This window comes from Euprymna scolopes, chromosome 46 (assembly GCF_053919585.1).
Source record: "Euprymna scolopes isolate OS-2025 chromosome 46, ASM5391958v1, whole genome shotgun sequence".
NCBI lineage: Eukaryota > Metazoa > Mollusca > Cephalopoda > Sepiida > Sepiolidae > Euprymna > Euprymna scolopes.
Window position 1 is genome coordinate 106,163,823 of NC_136527.1, and position 22,945 is coordinate 106,186,767.

Sequence of the window (22,945 nt, forward strand, 5' to 3'; positions counted from 1 at the left end):
GCAATATGTATTCATTTTAACTTTTAACGACTGCGTTCAATTCAAGAATTCTCCTTCAATAATAATTACCTTAGATCCCAATTACTTCATTTCTAACTAAAAACCAGGAGCTGTTCCCTTCAATATACAATGCCAGGATCGCGGTCCACACATGAAAAAAGCGTCAATATAAAAAGATCAGCGACCACACTCGTAGGTTCTAAAAGTGTAAGACATGTTTAGTTTCGGAACAGTTTCTGATGGTTCGCTGTTCTACACAAGTCCTGGAGGTGACTGATACGCAGTAGACAGTTCTCAAAGCAAAATAGTCTTCCCATGTTTACACAAAGAAAATATATGCGAAATTGCTACAGAAAGGTTTAATATTTATGGAGCAATTCTGGTTTCTGATTGGTTGGTAGCAGAATGTGAATTAATTCGATTCGTCAGTTCCTAGCAGCATCATTTATAAATAGAATCTCCCGAATATGCGGGATCATACCCCATAATACTCTGATGTGATGGGATGTGCCTCCTAGCGGCTTCGGCTGCAGGTAGGCAGGGTAGTACAAGTCAAGGATTCGCCACTTGACACTCAGCCCAACAGGTGAGGGGCCGGGAACCGGCCCAGCACCTGTTGGACTGAGGTACACCGCCTGGGTAATACCTAGGAGGTCCACCCTCCCAGGCCTTGCCACCGGGCTTTCCGGTGGGGCAAGTTTATTGCTTGCTGCCTGAGGCGCCCCGACCGGGTGTGCCGACGGGGTTACTCAGGCAATTTTTAGAATTGCAGGAGTGCCCCTCCTTTGGGGGAGCCTGCGGAGTTCCCACTTTCCGGGCCTTGTGTCAAATATTGCCGATGTGGGCGGCGATTAAATAACTACCCCATAATACTCTGTGATTCGATGTATCTCCTAGCGGCTTCGACTGCAGGGAGACTGGGTAGAGTACTCGTCAAGGATTTGTTCTTGACACTCAGCCCAACAGGTGAGGGCCCGGGAACCGGCCCAGCACCTGTAGGACTGAGGTACACCGCTTGGGTATCACCTAGGAGTTCCACCCTTCCAGGCCTTGCCACCAGGCTTTTCGGTGGGGTAAGTTTATTGCATGTCACCTGAGACGCCCTATGTATAATAGGGTCGATTCTGCACCAACCAGACTTGTCGGACTGCACCCGATATGACAGGTGCTCTTTCGATTGTACGTTATCCCGTCACAAGGTGGGCTGTTGATCGTCTTCACCCGCTGTGCTTTCATGGGAGGGGGAGGCGCTTCTCCTCTGGACCGAATCATCTCCTATCCTGTCAACTGCCAACTCCCATCCACCGCAAACAGCAGCTAGCAGTCAACTACTGACTACCCGGCGTTGCGATGTCAAGTCCTTCACTCCTGATACCCGGAAGCTGCCCTTCCCTCTCTAAGCATCTTATTGATACCCCGGTCAAGTGTCTTTGGTTCTCTTTGTTATCTGTTCTTTAGGTTTCTATTGTCATTGTCAAATCTAAGTCTCAATCTAAAAATACCTACAGATTCATTGTTTGTTATTTCCTCTTTCTTTGTTTATTCTAAGCCATTTCATATTTCTTTGTCTATTGGCTCCCCTCCTCTCAGAACTTAGTGACCATAGGCCATCTTCATAGTTTAAGAGTTTATCGGTTAAATATTTTCACACACACGCATACATACATCTACTGCTTTATTTATATAGATTAGGATTCAGTTTTTATTTTCACAAATTGTTGCCAGTGTTTTGAAAAAAGGTGACAGTTGGGACACTCAAAATAATTGTTGTATTTCTGATGTGTTCAAAAGATACTGTTTACACTGATGTATAAAATATGACAATATCTTTATTGTCTGCGATAGTTATGGATGGTTGGTTGTTTGGAGTGAAAGGCACACATGATAATTCAATGGTTCGATTCTTCTCAAACCCAAATCGTCAACTAACAATATTCTTTTTTGATGTTATTATTTGTGAAACGTCCTTTTGGTGCCTCACTGATTTGGCATTATTCAAATGACCTTTTGGTACATTTGATAATTATTTTCTGCACACTTTTGTCAAATTATATATTATATATTATCATATATTATCATGTATCTGTAGTATTTTTAGCATTGATTGTATATATATTCATAAATCCCGAAACATTGTTTAGTGGTAAACAACTGGTGATCCCTGAAATAATATTAAGACTATCGTGAATTCCTGAAAGCAAATTAATTCAACGATTGTAGGAGATTAATTGAAAAGATAATTTTCTAAAATCTTTTTATTTTTTCATATAATTTTAAACGCAATACAACTTCCTAGACTATACATACACGAGGAACGTCCCAAAAGTAAGGTGTCCTACTTTTTAACTAAAAAAGTTAAAGAGCTACAAAGACAGAGGTTGAAGCATTAAAACAAGTGCCCTTTTGTCACCACCATTTGCAATGCGCTCTGGACAGCGATGGACGTTGCCTCACCCGTAAAAGTCCGGAGTGTGCTTTGTAACTCACATCTCTGTCGCCACACTTAAATCGACAAACCCATCTCCTAAATGTACTCACATAAAATGTACCGGCTTTGTAAACGCTACACAGGTGAAACGACGGCAAATGTTTATTGATTCAATTTTTTTTTCTGCATAGAGGAATTCAACGACGTATCTCTGCTTCTGACGCACGTCGATGACAAGGGGTTGCTTTCTTAGAGTCTCATGCTGGTTATTTCTGCAACAGAGGTACGAAAGTTTCAGGTCCTGATTACATAATTGCAGTCATCATAGCAAGGCAATTTGCATTCCACTCTGATTCCTTCAACCAGAATAAAAATAATAAAAATAAGGAGGCATTAATTTTTGAACGCCTCATCTTTAATATATATATATATATATATATATATATATATATATATATATATATATATATATGTATATATATATATACACGACCAAACAATTAATAAAACATGTTAAAAAACACTTTGTAAAAGAGTTAAGAACATATTTAATCTGAAAAGGAAACACTTGAAAAGTGGATAGTCCTTAATCCGCGGAGTTTTGAAGAAATACTTTCCTAAGAATTAGCAAAATGCGGGATCGGATTTTGCATACAACAGTATTTGATGAAACTACAAGTAAGTTAAAGATCTTACTTGATAACAAAAAAGTGAAGTAAAGGGAATATGGTGAAGAAAAAGGTGATTTCACATGAATGAATAGTCTGGTGGAAGATAAATAATCCAATGACGGTAAAATCCAAAAATATAACTTCAAGAAAGTTAATTGAATTTCCATTTACACAAGTAAACTCAAAGGAAATCCCTTAATTGGAAGATGGTCCAAAATAATCCAAAGGACGACATCCATGGAATAATTCACAAATGTGTACAAGGGAAAAGGGGAAAAATTCCAATAATATTAATAAAAGAAAAATAAGAATATTTTTTATTTTATTATACATATATATATATATATATATATATATATATATATATATATATATATATATATACCTAGGAACTGATCAAACATTTCAAAATACAACCGCCAGATACAACGCGCGGCTCTATACAGTCTTCTTGCTCCAAATTTACAACATGGCAAGGAAGAAGAAAAGGAAAAAAAGAAACAAAACACCGCACTGAAGATGGAGTATACCTCCCAAATATATTTGTGATAACTTTCGAACAAGTAAAATATTTGTTTATTTTCCTATACTTACGTTGTGATTTGGTTTCAAGCGCACTTGATGCGTATTTTATTATATATATATACATATATATATATATTATATATATAAATATATATTATATATATATATAAATATATATTATATATATAAATATATATATTATATATATATAAATATATATTATATATAATATATATACATTATATATATATTATATATATTATATATATATATATTATACATATATATATATATATATATATATATATATGAGAAAATGCCTATATCTTTCATAACTGATGAATATTTCAAAGTAATAAAATTCAATTTGGTTTCAAGCTCACTTGATGCGTATTTCATTATATATATATATATATATATACAGTGCTTACCATGAAACACTGTTTCGGGGATTTAAAAACAAAATAGCATATTACATCATGGCTCCCCAGCAGTGTTGATCAAACACCACCTCCCTTAATCTTAGGAAGAAAACATGTTATAAATATTTGATCTAATTTCCTATTCTTAATTGCAATTAGTAACCTTTTCATGCTGTAAAAATGAATTTTTTACCTGTGCGATTCATCAATTTCCACATTTAAAATGGATACATTTTTTAATTTACTAGTCTTGTATTTATAAGATTAGAATGAATCCATTTAACTACTTATCACCCCTACTGTGATTAGTATTTTGTATATTTACATTCATATTTATTTAAAATTAAATATATAAAGGTTAAAAATATTTATACATATATACATTTTTTAATGTAATTATAAATGTATTTTATATATTATTAATATAGTTTTGGATTTCCTTTATTAATATAGTCTGGTTTATCTTAAACGATTCAAAAGCATCAGGCTAACGAACAAATGCTTTATTTAACTGTTTTAGTTTCATTCCCACCTTGTTTTATCATCCTTATTACTAAGCTAGAAACTAGTGGTATAAAGTCTATTATATAGATATTTAAAATATATATATACTAGCAGGGGTGCCCGGCGTTGCTCGGGTGTTTAGAGGTGCATGCTGTGCAAAAAAAGCAAAAAAACAAAAAAAAAATAGTTAATTTTTTAAAACTTTGACCCCTATTATGACCCCTTAAAATTTATTGTTTCGGGCTCAAATCACTTTATTAAGTTAGATCCAGGTTCAAGGAACCTAAATCTAAAATTTCAAGTGTCTAGACCCAAAATTGTCGGAGGAGTTTGGTAGAGTTCTTAAAGGTCAAATCGTTGAAATTTAACCCCTTAACAGCCAAATTTCTGGCTGACACCCGTCACATCGATTTTCCCAAATCTCAGTACCCGGTATTTCAAATTTCGAGTCTATAGACTAAAAATTGACAGAGTTATTGCGTAGGGAAATGTACACAGACAGACAGACACACAGGCAGACAGACAGACACGTTCACTTTTATATATATATATATATATATATATATATATATATATATATATATATAAAATAATAATTTAAAAAAAGCACGAGAACGCAAAATTCGTAAAAAGTTGTTTGATTTGATTAAATAAAAATATTTTTGTTTATTTGGTTTTTGGTTGTTGTTTGTTTTTTATTTGTTTCTGTTGGAAAGATTTCGAATTGATGAGTAAACGATTTTGACATTTGCAATGAAAACAAAATGCAAGTTTCTTTAAAAAATTTCGTATTTTGTGTAAATGTTTGTAAGTTTAAATGAAACGAAATTATTTGTTATGAATAATTATTTTTAGTATAAAAATTGTGATGTGTCAATGTTGTGTACATTTTATTTTGTGTTATTTCATTGGTTTTAAAGCGAAGTGGTTAGTATGTGGAGCGGTGTAATATAAAAATAGCAGGTAGTGGCCTTGAAAATTTTATACCAACCCGGACCGAGTCCTTCGGGGCCTGGACAACAAGTGTCAAGCAAAGACCATATGTGGGGAAACCCCACATATAAGACTTTGGTCAATGTAGAGGCAACCCTTCATACCAATTGTCACTACCCAGCTCCCCTACTCCCCGGGGAGTTGGTCCCCATTTCCCCTTCACTCCTCACTTTAAAAATCGGCCTTGTGCCTAATTTGCTCGGTGGGGGAACAAATAAATAGCCTTATCCGGTCCAGGTCCTTCGGGGCCTGGGCAACAAGTGTCAAGCAAAGACCATATGTGGGGGCAACCCCACATATAAGACCTTGGTCAATGTAGGGGCAACCCTTCATACCAATTGTTACTATCCAGCTCCCGTACTCCCCAGTGAGTTGGTCCCCATTTCCCCTTCACTCCTCACTTTAAAAATCGGTCTTGTGCCTAATTTGCTCGGTGGGGGAACAAATAAATAGCCTTACCCGGCCCAGGGCATAGGGTTTCTTTGAAAATCAAGTGAAAGGGTTTTTGGCTATAATGACCAACCCTTTTTTGGGTGAGTGGTCCCTTAAGCATTGTTTTGATTGTTGCCTATTAACTGTTGCTTTTCTATTTTATTGCAGATAATCCAGTGTCTGGACTCAACTTAAGCAGCTGGCAGGGCTAGGGGAAACTGACGTGCCTTTTTAGGCAAAGGTCCCCCTGGTTTCCAAATCGGAGGGTTGGGAAAAGACTTTGGGCCAACACCTAGGGGAGCAGGCCTCTGCCTCTTCACCATGGGCGACGCCCCTGGTGTTGCGACCGTGTCGGAGGGGGGGGCACCACACCCAGTGGTGCTCAAGTGCTATTGTCGGGGTATGCCACATCCGGTGGCATTCCAGTGCCGCTGTCGGGGGGATGCCACATCTGGTGGCATTCCAGTGCCATTGTTGGGGGGCACCACACCCGGTGCCGTTTTCAGGGAGTGCCACATCCGGTGGGATTCCAGTGCCATTGTTGGGGGCACCACACCCGGTGATGCCCCAGTGCCGTTGTCAGGGAGTGCCATCCGGTGGCATTTCAGTGCCGTTGTTGGGGAATGACACATCCGGTGGCATTCCACTGCTGTTATCAGGGGGTACCACATTTGGTGTCCGTGCTCGGTTCGAGGGGCATCACACCTCGTGATGCTCCAGTGTTCGTGGTTGAGATGGAAGGTTCCACACTCGGTGACACCTCATTATCAAGCACCAGCTTCTCACCCTCTCCTAGGTTGGCGAACATTTCAGGGGTCACCGCATGCAGTGGTTCCCTATCAATAAGAGAGTTTGGTAGGAAGGAAGATGCCTCTGTCGTCAACACTCGAGGAAATCCAGCGCCCGGTGGATGTGGACCCTCTTGAAGAATTTTTGAACCCCTGGGCCTTCGCGGGCCGAAGTGTCATCAGGGTTAACAAGGACACAGTGATAGGCACAACGAAAGAGCAGGTGACTACAGCTTGGGCAAACTATGTCAAGAGAGGAGGGGACTGGACAGTACCGCAAATGCCGGCAAGCAACAGCCACCCTTTCACCGGCAAGGAAAAGGGAAGAAAGAGGAGAGAAGAGTCCAGAGGAGTAAAATCGGTGAGTAGCAGCCCACAAAAGAGACAGCCATTGAAAAAATGGCGGTCACTGGACTTCGAGAAACCGATAATCAAGTCGCGAGAAGACCCTGCAGAAAAGGAGGAATGACCCAGGTTGAAAGAAGGCCAACAAAACAAAGATCCGGAGATAGTAGTACTCAGCCCGAAAAGCGGATGGGGGCCAAAGGGGCAGAAGATCCCAGAGGATTACAAAAAAACTTTTTGAGGAAAAGTATAAAGCGCTCACAGAAGGGAAGGAACCCTAGAAGGAATCAGAGCGAGAACAGTATCGCTAATGACCTTCGAGGAGAAAAAGCAAAAGTCTCACCGGACTCAATAAGGAGAAGTTTCTCGCAATGCTAGTAGAGACCAACATCCCAGCGACCTGAGGGCTATTCTATCCCAATTCAATGTGAAGAAGCTACGCGATGTGGGACATCCTTTTGCCAACTGCTGAGGAGGCAGAAAAGATTGCAAAAGCAGACGTCGTCTGGAAGGGCATAAGATGTAAGACCGAGTACCTGGATAAAAGACGAACGGTCGTCTCCGTATTGGGTGTCCCAAGCTGCATAACAGAAGAACAACTGGGAGCTATTCTATCCCAATACGGGGATGTGGAAGAAGTGACGCCGGCACGGGGGCAAAGAAATATCATGACGGGTGACTACCACATTCAGATCAGAGCCGACCGAGCCAGCTTCTATGCCATACCAACCCAGTTGATTTGCAAACTTTGGACGATGTCACTTATTGTGCATTGTCGGAATTGTTTGGTGGCGGGGCATATGGCGAAATTTTGCCCCAAAACTCGCCAGCAGCGGTTCCCGTAGAGAAGGTTGTAAAGGAGGGGAACAAAGCAATCAAAGAGAATCCGACGAGTCGCAAAAAGAAGGAAGCAAACAACAGTGGCCCGGAAGGAGAAGTCGAAGGTGGAAAAACCAAGAAGGGAGAAATCAAGAACTAAAATAAAACCGAACTCTGAATCTGAAGAGACGGAGGAGGAAAGTAGAACATTGACAAAGAAAGAGACATCCACGAAGAAAGCCAGGGAAGAGAGCCAAGAAGAAGAAAACCATGCTCATTCCGCAGACCCCATGGATGAGCAGAATACCCCTCCCCTTTTAAACACACCCAGTGCAGAAACACCAACAGCAGAAGAAGTGGTTGTAGAAGCAGAAGACAAAGAGGACATCGCCCCACCAGAAAAACCGGCGAGGATTGAGAGGACACGAAAGCGGCCCTTCCTACCCGGCGACAGAGTGTGTGAGGTTGATACTACGCAAAGGCAGATGGACCTTAGTGCAAAGAAAGCATTTAAAGTTAAGCAACTTCCCGGAAGGAAAAAGGTGCAAGGGTTAAGGTGCTCTGGAGAATGATGGCAGAAGCAAAACAAGCTATTTTGGGGGAAAAAATAGCAGATGACGAACATCCATCATTAATGCAGATAGCAGTGAAATGTGAAGGGAGGGCCCTCGTTTATGTACACCCGTCCCTCTATAGGGCGCTCAAAATAACCTTCCCCCTGGATGTGGGGGATTGGTCCGAGGAGGTCAGTTCACAAAAGATTTGTTAACTGGCAGCATCGGTCAGTCCTTCGGTGTTCTAACTCCCGAGCATTTTGGACCTGCTTTCGACGAATACTACGAGTTAGGGAATCATGTCAACAACCTTAAACCTAGCTAGTTAAAATGCGAGAGGCATGAGAACCCAAAGCAAGGCTGTTCGCATGCTGAGGGATGTCATGGCACTTGAGCTAGATATAGTTACGTTTCAGGAGACCCATTTTGTTGGGCCTGGGGATTACGATGTGCTGGTAGACGACTTTAATGTTTACTCAGCATATGGCAATTCTCGTAGCCGTCAGGTATCTGTGCTAGTGAGTCGCACCCTAGCTGCGACTGTTACTGTGGTTCACACGGACGCTCATGGAAGGCTAGTCGTGGTTGATGTTGCTGTTAAAAGCGGTAAGTTCCGGATTTTGGCTGTTTATGCGCCCAATATCGCTGGGGAGAGTGTTTCCTTTTTTCGGCAGGTGGAAGTGTTCCTTTCGGCGGGTCCGGAGCGGGTAGTTTTAATGTGGGACTGGAATGCCATCCTGGACCCCAAGATAGATAAGGTTGTGGGAAATAGAGGGTCGGAGAGGTGTGAAAGCAGCCTGTCTGACCTGATGGCCTTGTGCGATCTTGTCGACAGGTTCCGTCTGGATCACCCGGGGAGGGAGATGTGGACGTGACAATATAGCGTGGCCTCCAGTCCAAATACTTACTTGGACAGGATGTTAGTTAGAAGAGGCGATATAGATTTCTTATCTTGTCCCATGTTCCACTGGCTAGGTCATTTGGACCATAAATTAGTAATGGCTCATTTGAGAGTAGATAATAGGCCTAGGTTGGCTGGCTACTGGAAGTTGAATGCCTCCTTACTGGAGACGAACGACTTCTGGGAGCACCTGATAACACTAATTCAGTGGGAATAGCTGGTGGGTTAAACTTAAGGCTACCATCAGGCTCTTTTGTGTCCAATATAGCCAACGCCTCGCGTTAACTAGGCATGAACCAAAAGGCTGGTGGGGATCCCCTAGAGATAGCAGTAGTTAAGGGGGACCTCCAGCGCTTGGCTAGTGAGCGTTATAATGGTCAAGTAGTTAGAGCTAGGTTAAATAGAGTCTAATGAAGCTATGAACGTTGACGCTGTTGAGCGTAAGGCTGCCTTAAGACATGGCTCGGATGGGTACATTCAGAAGGGGAAAAACCTGGAAGGACATACCCTCGTATCGACTCGAGAGATTTGCAATGGGTTTCGTCAACATCTGGAGGAACGCTCTACCGAACTACCCAGACTCCGCAGCCAGGAGTTTGGCAGCTATTTAGCCGGCTCGCCCCGTCTTACTGCGACCCGAGCAGCTAGCTGTGATGGGATGGTTACGGAGAGTGCAGTCATTACTGCGTTGAAGCAGGTTGGCCATAACAAATCTCCAGGGCTCGATGGTCTGCCCTACAAACTGTATTTGAGGCTGTCGCCCATGTTTGTTCCTCTTCTGACGGGTGTGTTTAACCACTGGTTTGCTCAGATATCCATCCCTGGGCAGGTAACCAAAGGAGTGGTCACACTACTGAAGAAGAGAGAGCAGCATAGTGGGGAGGACTTAGATGATTATAGGCTCATCACTCCGTTCTGTATCGTGATCCTGCAGAAGCGGTACAAGTAAATGGTAGGTTGTCGGAGTCCTTTGGGGTCTCTCGGTCGGTGCGCCAGGGTTGTCCGCTGTCACCTCTGTTGTATGTCCTGGCGTTGGAGCCCTTCCTTAGGAAATTAAGGGACGAGGCGACTAGACCAGTCCTGCGTGGCCTAGCTCTACCTGGCGGCAAAGTTGCCAGGGTGTCCACGTATGCTCTTATCCTCCCCTGCCGCTGAAGGTCACAGAATAAGGTGGAAGACCGGTAATTTTTGATTTGTTAAAACATGTAAATATTCGTTTTTCAGTTTGTATATAAAGCCGACGCATACGCTGGGGAGATTTTAGGTAGATAAACTCCATGCTAAGAATGAGATACTATGGCGATAGTGTCTTAGTGTAGGGAACTTTAAAAGGTTGTGTGCTCTATAGTATCAGACCTGACCGAATGGTTAATTGTAGGCATAGACCGATTCATACCATCCAAAAATTTCCAACAAAAACATAGTAGCCAGCCATGATTCTCCCCCGAATGTGCTGCTGCCATCGCACACAGAAATCACTTTTTCCATAACTACCAACGTAATAGATGTACTGAAACTAAAGCTGCTTTCAGGACTGCCAACAACCACAGTAAAAGAGTAATAAAAAATGCAAGAGAGCTATATGCTCAGCCCGTTAAATCCAAAGTAGCTGAGCAGTGGCCTTTTCCCACCAGTTTTGGCAAATAGCAAATAGGATCCTAAACAGAAGCGCGCGTTCTATCCCAACCATCATTAATGGACCTGAGGTCATCTCGTCAGCATCAGACAAGGCCAAACTATTTTTTTTTAATTCAATTTTCACCCCAAACAAGGCGCAGTGCCACTTTGAAGCAGGGGGCTACTACCAGGGACTTAATTAGCGGGGTCATTCTGAATGGAGATGTTTGTTAACATTACACTTGAACTTCTGCATATCAGTGCAGTTGGGAAAGCAGAATCCCGGAAGGGAGTTCCAAAGACCCGCAGTTCTGGGGAAGAAACTATTGGAGTAAAAGGCTTTCTTGCACCTAGGGATCTCTACTGTAAAGGGATGAGACTTAGTAGCTTGTCGAGTTTGTCGGGGGTAGTTATGTCGGCGAGGTACAAGTGTTTGCAGTTCGTCAGAGTATTCAACATTAAAGTATTTGTAGAACAGGCAGAGGGATGCATGGACGAATGGTGGCCTTATAGAGGTATAGGATACTGTCAAGCGTAAGTAGTTTTCTAGCACAGTAGAGGGAGCCAACCTTCCTTGCAGCAGCCTTGGCAATGCTCTCAATGTATCTATTCCAGTTCATATTCCCTGTAAACGTTAGGCCGAGGAGTTTAAAAGAAGTACTTCCAGGCAATGTGTTCTTGGCCATTGCTATTGGTGGTAGAGAAGGTTTCTTGTAGTTATTGAAGGAAACAAGCTTAGTCTTAGCAGCATTGAATGTGACCATCCATTTTTGTCCCCATTCCACTACAGATTGGAGGTCATCCTCTAGTATTTCTGCCATTTCCTTGGATATGTGTTCATTTGTTTTCCCCTCATATCTGTTATAGAGAGTGGTGTCATCGGCAAATATACACATCTCCAAAACAATTTTATCAGGGAGGTCATTTATGAATATCAGGAATAATATAGGTCCAAGGATAGACCCCTGAAGTACTCCCGCATTTATATCATATTGTTTAGATGTACGACCGTCAAGGACAACTTTGATTTTTCTCTTACTTAAGAAGGATTTAATTACATTATGAATTCTTCCAGTGATTCCATATGATCTAATTTTCCTTAGAAGACCATCGTGCCACACTCTGTCAAAAGCCTTAGATATATCAAGGGCTACCGCTCTACCCTCTCCTTTTTTGTCCAATGAACGGTATATACGTTCAGAAACTACAGTTAAGATATCTGCTGTTGAACGGGCTTGCCTGAATCCATATTGTTTGTCAGGCAGGAGTTTAGCAGCTGTTAGGTGCTGGACTAGGGCTTTATTAACTAAGGACTCAAATATTTTGGCGAAAAGCGGGAGGAGGCTAATGGGGCGATAATTTAGTGGGTCAGTTCTTTCACCAGAATTCTTGAAGACTGGTACCACAGAAGCGATTTTCCAGCAGTCGGGAAAGCAAGAATTTGCAGCTAATTCTACCCTATGCGACGAAGGCCATCAACTTCCCATATTTTCTCCTATAACAGACAACACACTATGCAACATACAAATATCTGTGCGTGAGGTCGCCAAGCTAATCAAGAACCTTGATTCCAGTATAGCAACTGGCCCTGATGGCAATCCAATTATAATGTTGAAAAAGCTCCAACCTGAACTTGCTCCCATACTTACAAAACCTTAAGGAGAAGTGCTTTCTAACACCCATGGAAAACCTCATCAGTATGCCCTGTATTTAAGAATTCAGGTGATAAGTCATCTCCCTCTCAGTATAGACCAGTAAGTTTCCTGTGTGTCATGAGTAAGTTGCTGGAATCCATATTAAATAGAGATGTAGTCAACCACCTCAGCAGAAATAACCTTCTTAGTGACATGCAATATGGTTTTCGTTCTGCTAGATCTACAGCAGATGTGCAAACGGTTATATGTCATAGGATTAGTGAATCTCTCGACAAAGGCTTTCTAGGGCAATTACTCTTGACATATCAAAGGCCTTCGACAAGATATGGCATAAGGGCCTACTTCACAAGATTTCCAGCTACAGCATAACTGGAAATGTTTTCTCAATCATTAAATCATTTCTCTCTGATAGGCTCATAAGAGTAGTGGTTGATGGGCAGAAATCAGAGGCCCACAGTATTAATGCTGGAGTCCCTCAGGGGTTCATCCTGGGCCCAACTCTCTTCCTGATCTACATAGGTGATCTCCCAAAACACATACTTAAATCATTCGTTGACATCTATGCTGATGACACGACCATCTACGGCAACACATCAAAGGCCGTAAATGACAAAGTTCTCTCTGATTCTCTGATCTTGAGTGCATGGTACAATGGGGAAGACGTGGCTGGTTACTTTTAATGCATCTAAAACCAAACTCCATTTCTTTCTCTCTCTCTTTCTTTCTTTCTCTCTCTCTCTCTCTCTCTCTTTCGGCTATCTGCCTTGTCGATCTGTCTCTCTCTCTCTGCCATCCGTCTTTCCATCCTCCTCCTCCTCTCTCTCTCTCTCTGCCATCTGCCTTGTTCATCTTCCTCTGTCTATCTGTTGATCTCACTTTTGCATCTGCCTCTGTCTGTCTGTCAACCCCCACCCTTTGTCATCTCTCTGCCCACCTTTCAAGTAACGTTTTCAAACCATACAATCTTCTTCATAATTTTCCATATTCCACATTTCCCCCCCTCCCCCTCCTCACCTTCACCACCACCACCACCACCACCTTTCACTCCACCCTTTCTTAGTGTCAGTGCTTGCTTCCTTGAAAAATTCAGATCCGGTTGGTGAAAGTACCCAAAAAACGGTGGATGAAAAAGCGTTCAAGCAAAGACTGCAGTTGTGACGGCTCCTCATCCGCATCATCAACGCTCTGATCCCCATCTGGCATCAATTGAAATGAATGGCTCTCGTCTTGGGGAAGCTCCATGTTTTGACAACTTCTGGGTTTGACCTTTATTTCTGATCTGAAATGGAACACATACATCAAGTCTGTTGCCAAGGTCGCTGGAAAAATGGTGGGATCCGTCTACCACTCCAGAAGATATCTCACTACTGATGCAATTCTTTATCTGTATAAAAGCCAAGTACGTCAAAGGATGGAGTACTGCTGCCACATTTGGGCTACTAAAAACAGCATACTCTGCCTTGACAGAGTACAAAATAGATTTTGTGGCTTAGTGGGGGGTGCCCTTTTCTCTTCCCTGCAGCCTCTCTCCCACAGAAGAGACGTTGCGAGCCTATCTTTGTTTTATCGTAATTTCGATGGCAAGTGCTCGTCTGAGCTCCAATTCCTGGTCCCCTGACGCCAATCTTTCATGATAAACACCCGTCTAGCTGAAACCACTGTCAATAATTTTCACCACTCTTTATCAGTGCCAAAATCAAACGTAGATTCAATGAACAAAGCTTCCTTCTTAGAAGTGCACGCCCGCGGAACTCTCTTCCGTTTGCTTGTTTTCCACCTGACTGCAACTTGTATGTCTTCAAGTCCAACATAAACAAATTCCTGATGAACCGCCCCCTTAAGTAAGACACTTTATCAAATCTCCAATACTAACGATTACTACGATACTATCCCATTGATTACTGTACATGCAATAACCCTTATCCCCGAGTTGTTTCCCGACCTTGATAAGTGGTGACCTGCATGTAATATATATATATATATATATATATATATATATATATATATATATATACTTACTTCTTTGTGATTTGTAGTCAATACCCAGTCGCATCTATGCGCAAGAAAACCACGCCTAATTAATTAAAATTCTCCACAACACTAAGACCTCCGCCCCCCGACGGCCTCTAATCATCGGCCACCATTGAACGGGTTTCCTTTCTTTTGTTTGTCTCGCGGAACGAACTTATCCGCGTTTAAAGCCAATTGTCCCACTTGGAAATATTTTCCCACCAAATAAAACGTAAATTGTCTGAATAACAAGGAAATGAACAGAACCGGACAAAAAAAAAACAAAAAACATAAATAACAAACAAAAAATTCTAATACAGATGAAAGGAAGAAAGGGAAGAAATAAAAAAAAGAAAAGAACCAAGAAAGAAAAAGTTGCAATCTATATATATAAAGTAGTAGCGTTCGTCTGTCTGTGTGTGTGTCTGTGCGTACAACTACCAATGAAATATAAAGGCTATGTGTGTATACACGTCTCCTCGTGATGAAATATTAAAAACTCCTAGTTTCACCAGCCTGTAATCTAATTCATTTCAATATATATATATATATATATATATATATATATATATATATATAATTCGATGTTCACTTTCATTGAAAAGGATCAATTTTCAAAAAAATGTAGTATTTATTGCTTGAATATATATTTGCGTGTGTATGTTTTCTGACCAAAGAGCATGCGAATTCTCTTTGACTTGTATGATAAGGTTCTTTTCTCTTCCATGTACAAATCTAAACTTTAATATTTTTTCAGTATATTTTTGCCTTCTATGTCTGGGTCACATTGACCTCCGAAGCATGAAGGCAGTTTTTAATATTTCCTAAATATAGTCCATCTGCAATCCCTAATATGCTACTTGTTTTGCTTTTAAACTTTAATATTCTTTTGTCTTTAATGTCTCGTCCCGTCCGATATTAATTATAAGCGAATCACATCTTACAACAATATTTAAAATGCTAATTCGAAATTGGATTTTAGATACGTTAATTTGGATTTCAGTGTTTTTCTGATTATGTTGTATAGCCACGTATCAAATCTACGTATAAACATATGTTGTGTAGTGGGGTTTCGAAAGTATTTATGATATAGAAGTAGAAATACATGGATTTCAAAGGAAAAATTCTAGCTTTGATAAGTATGTTTTAACTTAAATAGGGATGGTATAATAAAATTGTGGGGCCTGCGTTCGCGCCTGTCCTCCATAGAATGGAAATAGGCACAAACTTTAATAAGACTTTTCATATCTATCAGCGTAAGTATAATTTGATAATTTATGTTTCGGTTTGAAGAAATATGGTATAATAAAATAATAGAATTTTTATTTGCTCCATCTAGTATATTGAGCACTTTTATTTGACTGCCATTGCCTTATATGAATAGTCCCTTCTAGTATTCTACAAGACTAAAAACTACTAGATTCACTAACCTGTAATCTAATTCATTTCTCGCTCTCTCTCTCTCTCTCTCTCTCTCTCTCTCTCTCTCTCTCTCTCTATATATATATATATATATATATATATATATATATATATATATATATATATATATATATATATATAATTCTATGTTCATTTTCATTGAAAAGGATCAAGTTATTGCTTGAATCAAAGATTACAATGTTTAAATAAATGTCCTTACTTCATGGATTTCAAAGGAAAAATTCTAGCGAAATATTCATATTTGTTTTGTTTTTGTTTTTTACATAGGCATCAACATCCACGTAGAAATCACTTTTTTCTCCACCATATTCCCTCTGCTTCACTTTTTGTTATCAAGTAAGATCTTTGACTTACTTGTAGTTTCTACCATCTGATGAGAAGGAAAGTATTTCTTCGAAACTCCACGGATTAAGGACTAGCCACTTATTTAGTGTTTCCTTTTCACATTTAAACTCTTTTTCAAAGTGTTTTTTTAACATATTTTATTAAGTACTTGCTCTTATATATATATATATATATATATATATATATATATATATATATATATATATATATATATATAGTAATTTATAAAATATATATGGCGATTAAGCCATAAGCTTAATCGCCATATATATTTTATAAATTACTAACTAGCTCTACCTACATATTGAGCACTTTTGAAGTAAATACTTAAAGTTTACGCATAAATCTATACTTTCGTATATTAAATTTGTGTGAGTAAATGAAGTAGTTATATATATATATATGTGTGTGTGTGTGTGTGTGTGTGAAGTAGTAGCCCTTGTAATGAAATTATTGGGATAATTCTGTCACCGGAGACATTATATTCTATATGCATTTTCAATATATAGGATTCTTCAAACCACTTTTACATTATTGAGTTACGATCATTAACATATCACATTAAATGAAATCTATTTAAACAATTACCTCGACGACATTACCTATTCGACATAATAGCTTTCTTTCAACTGTACTAATTAAAACATTTTTCATTATTTAGTTTATTCAAATTTAAAGTTATATTTGATTTAACTTATTATGTCTGAAATCTGAAACCGTTTTATTTTCAAACCAAATACCAGGAAACCAAAAGGGGAAATAACTGTGATAATTTAATTTAAAAATTACGTTATTAAATATTTTCTGTTTTTGTTTTCATTTCGCAATATTATTCTAAGCTGAATTATTATTTTTAGTCGAGTGCAAGAGACTCTATAAGTCACTCCGTCGGTCCGTCGGTCAGTCGGTCTGTCGGTCTGTCCGTAAAACTTTTGTGCGTGGCCTTTTTGGTTAAGATCAAAGGTCTTTTTTTAATAGATGCTGTTCTTCTTGCAAAAAAAGTTTAGATCCCACAGAATGAATGAGGTATTGTGGTAAATGTTGCCAGTCAAGAGTAAAGTCGCCACAGACTCCAATTTTTACTTTAGTTACAAAGACCCTGCAACACTCCCCTCCCCCGATCTTATAGGGTCTTGTGCCTAAATTTGTTTTGTCTTTTGGAGATTTTACTTTTTAAATTTTTTAATTTTATATTGGAATTTTTTTAATTGTAATTTTTTCTTTAAATGGAATAAATTAAATATGAAGATCAAAGTGTAGTATCTGTTCCAGAAGATACTGCAAGCAAAGACCATATGTGGGGGCAGCTTCACATATAAGACCTCGGTCAATATAGGGGCAACCCTTCATACCAATTGTCACTATCCAGCTCCCCGGGGAGTTGGTCCCCATTTTCTCTTCACTCTTCACATTAAAAATCGGCCTTGTGCATAATTTGCTCGGTGGGGGAGCAAATAAATGAAATTTTATTAATATTGTTATCTTTTTTGTATTTTTTTATATGAATAAAAATGTTTTAAAATTGGGTTTAAGTAGGAACCCCCCCCCCCCATCCCACCACACACACATAAATATAAATTTATAGGGGTAACCATGATAAAAGATGCTGGCGAGAGAAAAATCATTTAAAATTTACAACAGAGACGAGATGGATCAACCTCACCATCCCCCTTCTTTTTGAGTTGGCCTCGTGCCTAAGTTTTTTGTTCATTTTCCCAACTGTATTTTTTTTCCTGTGAATAAAAAATTTAATATCTCAAAGTGTAGTATCTGTTTCGGCAGATAATGCACACAAAGAGCATATGTGGGGGAAACCCCACATATAAGACCTTGGTCAATGTAGGGGCAACCCTTCATACCAATTGTCACTATCCAGCTCCCCTACTCCATTTCGCCTTCACTCTTCACATTAAAAATCGGCCTTGTGGCTAATTTGCTCGGTGGGGGAGCAAATAAATACCAACTCCACATATAAGACCTTGGTCAATGTGGGGGAACCCTTCATACCAATTGTCACTATCCAGCTCCCCTACTCCCCGGGAAGTTGGTCCCCATTTCCCCTTCACTCCTCACTTCAAAAATCGGCCTTGTGCCTAATTTGCTCGGTGGGGGGGGGAGCAAACAAATACGCTTTTCTTGGCCTTTTGGCCAAGATCAAAGTGTAGTATCTATTCCGGCAGATACCGCGAGCAAATACCATATCTGGGGGCAACCCCACATATAAGACCTTGGTCAATGTAGGGGCAACCCTTCATACCAATTGTCACTATCCAGCTCCCCTACTCCGCAGGAGTTGGTCCCCATTTTCCCTTCACTCCTCACATTAAAAATCGGCCTTGTGCCTAATTTGCTCGGTGGGGGAGCAAATGAATACCCTTTTCTTGGCCTTTTGGCCAAGATCAAAGTGTAGTATCTGTTCCGGCAGATACTGCAAGCAAAGACCAGATGTGGGGGCAACCCCACATACCTGACCTTTAACCAGCTCCCATTTCCCACCTCTCGGGAGCTGATCCCCTTTTTCCCTTCCCCCTCCCTTCACTCCTCACATTAAAAATTGGCCTTGTGCCTAATTTGCTCGGTGGGGGAGCAAATAAATACCATCTGTGCTTACTACATGATGTACTTATGTTTGTAACTTTGTGATACAAAGTAGGGGATCAGTTTTCTGTAATAATTTCATGTAAAATGATCACCCACTTTACAACCAGTCAGTCTCAAAGCCATTCAAGTTATTCTCCAGATCATTCCAGTTTTTTTTTTAAGAATACCAGTTAATTTTTTAAGCATTCAAGTCATTCTTAAGGTCATTCAATTCATCCTTAAGTTCATTAAAGTCATTCTAAGTCATTTACTTTTTATTTATTTAAGTCATTTCAGCCCATTTTTCGGTCATTTTAGTTTATCTTTAAGAATTTCATGTCAATCCTACATTCACGCATTCATTCATTACACGAGAGCACGCGAATAAGTAACCTTTTTATTTTTTAGAGAAAAATAAAGCTAATGTCCTCATTTACTTGTGTCCTCATGAGGGCAAAGTCAATCAGAGACACATGTGAACAAAATCCATCATCCCCTGCTCTTTTTTTTTGTTTATAAAATTTAATCGGTGTTGCCCAGGATTTAATGTAATAATTATACCATAGCAAGTGTGTTGAATTGCTTGCAAAACAGATTTTCTTTATAATTTGTTTAATATCTTCAATTAAAAATGGTCAATTTTTACGACGTGATCCAGTGTCTTTTAATCCCAGAAAAAAATGGTCAATCTAAAGTTTCTTTCCAACTTCTCAAAACACTTGAAAATGATGACTTGTAATTGTTTTCGATGATGCTGAAAACGAATATCACATTTAAATTTGGGGCAGATAAGTAGTTTTCATGATATGAAAAATTACTTTTTCAAAAAGTGGGGATCACTTTTCATATACATTTAACGTAAAATGGGCACCCATTTTCTAACCACCTAATAATTTCTTCATATCATAAAACAAATTTAACTGTGATATTCGTTTTCAGCACAACCGAAAACCGGCGCTGTTTTTCCTAAGAGATTCGTTTATTTTTTCATAATTTAGGACCTGAATAATGCTGCCAGTAAGCTTCCACGAGCGGTCGGTTTACAAAAATATATTTTTCTTTTTCATTTTTTTTTTTTTTGAGGTGGGTATTCAATTATAGAATTTGTATAGTTTTTACCAGGTGCTTCTGTAGTTTACTTAACCGCCTCCTAACGTAAACAGAATTTTCACAACTATACAAGTTGTATAATGAAAAAAGAACGAAAAACAAAAGCATGCTTTTGTGAACTTACTAACAGCATAATTTGCGTCCTAAATTATGAGATAAAAAAATCAACGCATCTCTTAGTAAAAGAAAACCCTACCAATTTTCGCGGGTGCTGAAAACGAATATCACAGTTAAATTTGTTTTATGGTGTGAAGAAATTACTAAGTGACCAGAAAGTGGGTGCTCGTTTTACCTTAAATTTATATAAGAAAGTGATGTCCCACTTTTTGAAAAAGTAATCTTTTCATATCATGGAAACTACTTATCTGCCCCAAATTTAAACGTAATATTCGTTTTCAGCACCACTGAAAACCATTAAAAGTCGTCCTTTTAAAGTTTTTGAGAGAGTTGGAAAGAAACTTGACATTGACCCCAAAAATTTAGACCTGTTTTTTTGTGGCCTAATACGTTTAAGCAGTCATAATAAATAATATGAAAGAAGAAAATTTGAAAAAAAAATTTAACATTTTAGCGTAGGGGATAACTTTTCTATATAAATTTAACGTAAAATGAGCACCCACTTTTTGGCCACAAAGCGTTCAACAAGACATGTCATCTCTAGCATTTTTTTTCAAGTTTGGCGATCGAGAGGGGGGGGGACAAACATGACAAATACAAAATTTTTTTAGTTTTTTGTGGTGGGGGGCGGGAATTACATTTGAAACATAAAATAACGATAAATTTCATTAATTTTTATGAAACCATTCTGTACTTTCACCTAACAATTTTATAAGCAGAACGAACCCCAAAATATGACAAATTCAATTTTTTCGGGGGGGGGGGAGGGAGGATTGCATTATAAATATAAAATGACGAAAAATGTCATTTAATTGTTTTTGGAATTACTTTTTGGTAGACCTTTTTTTCTTTTTTTTTTGCGATCGCACGGGCATTCACTGCTATTTTTATTGACACAAAAGTAGTAATGATCTATTTTTAATTATCTTTTCTTGGGGGGGGGTATTTCCAGTGCTCAATATCCGGAGAATGGTTTCTTCTCTTTGTAGCCTTCGTCCGAAATATCTGGTGGAGAGGGTATCACATGCTTCTTTTTTGGGGCGATTGTATTTACATGTTTTCATTCGTTCTTTTATTTTTGTTGTGGGGGGGTATCCACGTTGCCTATGATGAAAACGATTAGTATACCAGTGTGTTCTAAACAGAACTTCATGTCAACCCAGGCAACGCTGGGTACCCATGCTAGTCAGCTATAATAAGACGCGTCGTATCTTTGCTAAGAATGCAAGTTTTTTTTTTTTTACATTTAAAATCTATATCTATATATCTATAAAAGTGAAAGTGTCTGTCTGTGTGTGTGTCTGCGTCTGTCTGTATACATTTCTCTACGTAATAACTCTGTCAATTTTCAGTCTACAGACTCGAAATTTGAAATACTGGATACTGAGGTTTGGAAAAATCTTTGTAATCCGTTTTTGCCCAGGAATTTGGCTGTTAAGGGGGCAAAATTCAACGATTTGACTTTTAAGAACTCTACCAAACACTGACGCCAATTTTTTATATAAACAATTGAACTTGCATTATTTAAACCTACGTCACTTCCGGTTGGGTGGTGGTCGTAAGAGCAAAGACGTCAGTTTATTCCCCGTTTTTTCCTCCTTTGCAGTACGGGTTCGAACCTGCCTTCCTACTTACACTTTGTTTTTTATTGCTCAACAGACATCTCCAAACACCCGAGCAACGCCGGGCTGAAATGCTAGTATCCATAAAAGTGAAATTGTCAGTGTGTGTGTGTCTGTGTGTGTGCATTTCCCTACCAAACTACTCTGTCAATTTTCCGTCTACAGATTCGGGATTTGACATAAGGGGTATTGAGATTTGGGAAAATATTTTTAATCGGTTTTCGGATAGAAATTTCTTTGTCGAGCGGTCAAAATTTAACGATTTTACATTTAAAAACTCTACCAAACTCCTCCGCCATTTTTGGTCTAAATACTTAAAATTTTAGATGTAGGTTACTTGGACATGGATCAAACTTTTTAATTTATTTGGACTCAAAACAATAAATGTTAAGGGGTCAAAATTTGAGTCAAATTTAAAAAAAAAAAAAAATTATTTCTGCGGTCTTTACCAAATTACTCGGCCAATTTTTGAAATTTTACATGAAGGGTATTCAAGAGCAAGCTTTATAATCGCTTTTTTGCCGCAAGTGTAGCTGCCAAGAGGTAAAAATTCAAAAGATTTGACCTTTGCGGTCTCTAGCAAACTATTCAGCAAATTTTGGGTCTAAATATTTAAAAATTTACATAAAGGGTATTCAGACATGCAGTTAGCTTTTAATCAGCTTCCGGGCGAAAATTTGGCGCTGTAGAGGTCAAAGTTGAAAGAGTTGACCTTTGCAGACTCTACCAAACTCCTCCGCCAATTTGGGTCCCAACACTTGAAATTTTAGATGTAGGTTGCCTAGGCCTGAGTCCAAATTTATAATAATAATAATAATAATAATAATAATAATAATAATAATAATAACAATAACAATAATAATAATAATAATAATAATAATAAAAAAATATTAATAATAGTAATAACAATAATAATAATATTGATAATAATAATAATAATAGTAACAAAAATAATAACAATAATAATAACAATAATAACAATGAAAAATAATAATAAGATGAAGAAGAACAACAACAACAGCAACAATAATAATAATAACAATAATAATAATAACAATAATAAT